Consider the following 6121-nt stretch of genomic DNA (forward strand, 5'->3'; position numbering starts at 1 on the left):
GGACATCCTAAAGCACTCTGCTTCCATGGGGTCTGACTATGGAACAACCATCTCCATTTTGCAGGAACACAACATAATCAATGTTACAAACTGCCTCTTGCAACTGAGTTAGCAAGAGCTTGCCTCTTGCAACACATTTCCCCTAATCTGTTTCTCTGACCAATCCAACAGTAATAAAAATTGAACAGTCAACATCACTGCAATAGAGGGATCTAGGCAGAGGTGAGTATAGTTGTCCCTATGAGCACTGGGTGTCCCAGTTCCCATTCCAGGCATTGGAGACCATGGAGAGTGATTCAGTCCATGGAAGCAGAGATCTCCCTGGCCTCCACGTTGCCTAGGTCTGCAGGGATATAACAGGAGCCCAGACACCACCTGAACATGGAGACACTTTGGTGCATCTATCTTCACCACACACCAAAGTCCCCCAAAGGAAGAACGCAGTTGCCGATAGACCAATGCCTGGTGCCATGGTTGGCATGATGGGGTGTCACCACACCTTTAGCTCCTGCTGCACACAAGTGTGGTTCTCCTGCGCAGCCTGCACTGTCCCAATGGCCCTATCCCCAGTATCCCATAGTATTCCCTTCTGCCTGGGCAGCTGAGTCCTGTGCCTGAAGTAAAGTTACGTATCTGCAATCTACAAATGGGCAGCGTTCAGTCAGCTAATGCAGGGACCTGCAGGTCTCACCTAGAACATCAGCATGACAATGTCAGCTGCAATTGGACCATTAAACGTGTTCTTGATCACCCTGGGGCACCGCAACTGCCACTGCTAGGTGTGTGACCTCTTCGAGGTTTTCCCAAGCAATACAGTGCACTCAGAGCCCTTTTCCTGGGATCTCTATTCCTTCAAAGAGGATTTTCCTCCCAAAAGGTTGTGATGAGGGCCACAACACTGTGGCATGAGATGTAAGACTGTTGTCCTGGTCATTCATTCCCATTCTAGATATGGCCATGAACATGGTGAGCCTTCCCAGGTCCCAACTGTGCTGGAGTTTTCTTTCTGCTTTATCTATTTCTTTATTCATCTGTAAATCACTGTTACAGGTACCTAACAATCAATGTCATCTTCTTGGAAGCTCTCTGGCAACTCTCTGTTAAATGGTGCATCAGCACACACAGATTAGGCTCTGACTTCTCAACCAGGCTGACCACTTCACATTTCTGCCACTGTTTTCCACCAGCCCTTCATTTGGAGAGAGTGTTTCATGCCTCAAAGGTCTGCGCTTCCCTGCAAACTCCAAAACCTCATGCCCATCAACACACTCTCAGACGTTTCCATGCCATTCAAGCTGTTAGTAGCAAAAATGTGTGTCACATACACAGCACTGTCTTTTGCCAAGACTACTTCAGAGTAATGGGAGGAAAAGTGCAGGCTCAGTGCTTGGCTTATTTTAGTTTCTTTGTTCCAACAAACTACAGCTTCACACCTCCCTTTCTTTTGCCATCACCAGCTTTTTGCCATATACAGAAATGTCTTAACGTCTTTCTCAGCGCAGTTGCTCATTTGAGGTCAGGATAAAACCTCTGAGATTATTTGCTTAGATTTTTAAGTTCCTAAACAGAGTCTCGGTTGCAGCTCTGTCTTTCTGCTGTAAGCTCAAGTTGTAGTAGTCTGAATTCCCTTTACTGTCAGTGTATTATTCACTCCCTATAAAAGCCACCTGAGTCTGGATAGTTCTCTTTATTTGGTAATGCCTATTGCCTTATCCAGAGCTTTCAGTGGTCCTCCATTTTATATCAGTTCCAAGGCAAGGTCTTGTCCTTTATTAAGGACACAGTCTCCAAAAACTGGAAAGAACCTGATAATTCCCAAACTACCCTATTTTTTCAGTGACTTTTTGTATTTTCTGTTTAATGCATATTGTTTACACATCTTGGTTTTCCTCATGGTCTCTAACCCTTCGATCTGCACCGTGTCTCTGCTCGGGGTATCTCTTTGGGTTGCCTCTTAGTCCCCAGTAGGAGACTTAGTCCCCAACAGCACCGACAGGGATTGCAATAGTCTTGTTCCCACCCCAACCTGCCCCTTCTGGGATGAGAACAGCCACACACGATACAATAGGGAAGCCTCCAAGGGCAATGTGAGTAACTCCATTCATCATTAAACACATGCAGAGACTGCACATAGCGATCAGCTTTTGCAGGGCAGTCTTTATGCAGAGTACTTAAAGATTTAGACGCCAAATTCCCAATGATTCCCAGTAAAATCAGGCACTTAACAGCCTTTGAGAATCTGGATCACTCCCCAGAGGCTGAGATAGTAATAGGCATGGATGGGCATTGCATATCATACTATCACCACCAAGTAGACACAATACAGCATTCCCTAAAGAGCTTAAAGGCAATAAAGAGCTCTGTAAAAAGCCCCAACCTTTCAGGGAATTACAGCATTCATTCCTCTTTGATGTGCTGTGGTTCTCTTGTGCATCTGAAATCCTATGAAGTGAAATAGAAATATCCCCTCTAGCTGCCTAGAGGCTAGCAAAAAAAGATCATGGAAAATCTCACACATATTTCTTGGGATCTCAGTCGCTTCTGTGACAAGAGATGTCTGCTAACCATGAGCTCGCCTGCTTGAGTCACAACACACAGATGTCTGTAGTCTTTTGGCATGCCAGGGAATGGTATCCAGGAATAAAGCTCAGCCTCTTTCTCTCCCTGCTGTATCTCTCACCTATGTTGCATTCAGCACAGCCCATGTTTCAAAGCACTTCTGCCTTTGCAAGGCATTTCCTACTATAGCCCAGAAACCTGTAGTAAGGCAGAGGTGCAGCACAGCCAGCCCTCAGTCACACTGCAAACATGTCTGCGCCCAGCAAAGCTGAAAATCCCCAATTCTGCACCAGAAAAGGAGCCCATGACTCCACACATGGGGTTATCTGCCAAGATTAGTTCCTCCTGGGCCCTGAGCAACCTCCCCCTTCCCTCCAGCACCGTCTTGAGAACTGCAAAGAGGAAACAACAGAGATATGTGCAAAAGCAATTTCTTCCTTCCTCATCCCTCTGGGTTTTGCTGTCCCTCAGGTGTGTGCAGGAGTCTCATTACTCAGCCCAATCTCAGTACTATTAGCAGGCGTAGGCTCAACTTGAGGAAAGGCTGAAGTGGAATTGCCCATGTCAGGGATATCAGCGCAGGCCACCTGCACTGGCATTGAAAAAACACCCCATCTATTCTGTACCTGTGGGCTGCCTCCTTCCAGGGTGTAAGGGCAGGAGAGGCTGTGGGCAAGGATTTGGGAGGAGAAGGCAGATTTGATCCTCATAGCTGCTCCAGGACCCAGGAAGACGAGGAAGACATTGTGGGGGAGCCAGAGCCCAAGACAAAGTAATAACAGAGGAAGGGAAGGAGGGGAAGCCAATGGGTTAAACAACAAGTGGAGCTCCACAGACATGAGAACAAGGATGAGGAAGCTAATACAGGGGAAAGCAGCCAGGGAAAATAAGGACCTGATATCCAGCAAAGGATGACACAGGAAAACAAGTGAGGGCTTGGCTTGTTTTTCCCCTTCTGGGCATCATTAGTCCCAAAACAGGAGCTCTAGGGAGGATTCCAGTGCTTAGATCAGAGCTGGAAGACTCCCATTTTAGGAAGAAAAAGTCTAAAACCAGAGCACTTTGTCCCCTTCCCATGGTGAGGCCCAGGAGAGGGACAAAAGTGAACTCCCCCCATCTGAGCTTTTGTGGTCTCGCGGTAGAAGACAGGAGGGTGTGCTGTGTGCTGTGAAGGAGGAAGAGGGCCTTCATCTCTCCACCCTTGGGAAGAGGGTGAAGGAGGGGATCTGGTGCAGTGCTCACAGGCTAATAGCAGCATCCATTGCGTATGTTGGCTGCGTACAGGACTGTCATGGGAAGTGCTGGGTGATGCTTATGCCACAGCACACATCCCATGCTCGGCAGGGCATCTCAAGCTGAGGCAGATTGGGAGATGGCAGCATGTCCCCAAGCACAAGAAATGATTGACTACTTGACTACAGTGTACCAGTGCTTTGTGATGGGTGCTGTTCAGCTATCGGGACTTAATAGGGATACAGGGGGGGATACCCACCCACTTCCCCTCTCTCTGATCCCTTCTTTCCCATGTGCACTTCCTTTTCCTCATGTACCCAGCCTCTTCCATCCCTTCTGCCTTTCCTGCAAGACCTTGTCCCTGTATATTCCCAAGTCTCTAGGGCTCAAATGAAGTCCCAAGTCCTGCCATCCAGGTATTATAAACTCAGCAGCTCTCTGAGGTGTGCAGTTTGATGTTTTCCTCGGCTGACTGCTGGCTGTCCGGATAATCATCTACACAACAGTCCCATCCCAAGCTGAGGACACTGGACCACCATAATCCTTTACTCTGGGCGAAGAACTGGCAGACCTGGCTCCATCCCTCCTGTATACCCAGCAGATGCTGCCCAAAACACCAAAACTTCCCTGGCAGAGATGTGAGATTCTCTAAGTGTTTTAATAACCTGGCAATGCTGGCAGTGTATCAGGGTCTTAGTCCGTGAAACTATCCTTCTTCAGGATGCTTGACTACAGCATCAGAGATTAATTTAGGAATGGGTCTGAGTTCTAACACAAGTGATTTTGTGTTTCCTTCATGGCTGTATGTAGAGCTAACAGCTCAGCTCAGGACTGAGGTTCTCCTTTCTGGCTGTCCATGCAACAAGAAAGAGCCTGACAGATGAAATGAAGCTGAGTTTCCATGTAGGAGAAAGTCCTTCATGGCAATCTCAGAGAAACCTCACAGAGAGGATCTTCTGCCAACCCAATGAGAAGGTAAGTAACCCTCTCCCAGCTCCATTCTCCTTCTTGTATTTGCTTTAATAAAGCCAAGTGTTCATATGGGGAAGGGCAGACTGCTGTCCATCACCTGCCAACTCCAGGCCACAGAAAAGCAGAGCTAAATATTTACCATAGATGTTCAGTTTAAGCTCCATTAATAGCAGCAAATTAAACAACTGGCAGCCCTTGCTGGTCTGCTTTCTCCATTGACCTGGCAACACAAGGCCATCTTGGCAACAGCCCACCAAAGAAGTGGAACATGCTTAGGACCACAAGGAGAGATGAAACAAGGATGAAATTAGCATGACCCACATCACTTCTGATGTGTCCTTGTGACTCAGCTGGAGCTGGACCAAGATATCTCTTTACCTGCCTCCTATCACCCACTCAGTCCAGTTCTCTCAGATAACACACCTGACCTACAGCTCCTGTAAAAGGGCTGAATGGGATGCGAAGAGTTGATTTTCCTGGGTGTTCTGCTCTTGGCTACAAGATGTGATTGAGTAGGTATGGCACAATATGTAAGTCTTTTGTAAGGACGGAAAGAGAGAGCTTTCTGGAGGTCTGAATTGAAGCTGCTCATTGAAACAGAAATATGAGTGGAGGTCAGACCGTGTTGCAGTGTCACGCCTCAGTGGGCAAATGGGATCCAGAGTTTGGTTCTCATACGGGTCATGGAGGGAAGTATATTCGAGCACCAGCTGACTCTCATGTAGACATGTACAATGCTCCATGAATGTGTAGATGTGTCAGAATAGGTTTTATTTTGCCAAAATCTTGGTCAAGAGCTCTGATCCAAACATATGCCTTCCAACCATGTCACCTTTGCTCTCCTCAGTAGGAACAGCCAAAAACCAAGCACTAGCCTGAGCCCCAGCCCCAAAAAGAGGTATTCTTGGGGATGCCCTGAAGGCTTTGCCTCTCTCCCTTGAAGAAGACCTCTTGGCTTCTCTTTTGTCCCTCAGTGGACACTAACAGGACTTTCCTGTCATGACCTTAAAGCAACAAAAAAAAATTCCTTCTATGTGGTTCAAGCACCCAAGAGCAAAATAACAACGGAGCTTTTACACAGAGCACCTTTACTTCTATCTCCTCCAAAAGAGGCCTCAAAAATATGCCTAGAAGTTCCTGTTTGTCTCTGCAGATGGAGATCGCTGCAGGTCAGCTAAACAGATTCCCCAAGAGATTTGCCCAGGGGAAGTCCATGTTGGAATAAGGCATGGCATGAGCCCAGCCATTGGCTCACCCTTCCTTTGATCTCCCAGGCAGCATCTCTGCGGCCAGAGAAGGACCCCTATAAATTCATTTTTGAAGTTCATTACCCAGGAGCCTAAACCAAAGCCTGGTA

The sequence above is a fragment of the Strigops habroptila genome, chromosome 1, assembly GCF_004027225.2.
Source record: "Strigops habroptila isolate Jane chromosome 1, bStrHab1.2.pri, whole genome shotgun sequence".
In the NCBI taxonomy this organism is placed as follows: domain Eukaryota; kingdom Metazoa; phylum Chordata; class Aves; order Psittaciformes; family Psittacidae; genus Strigops; species Strigops habroptila.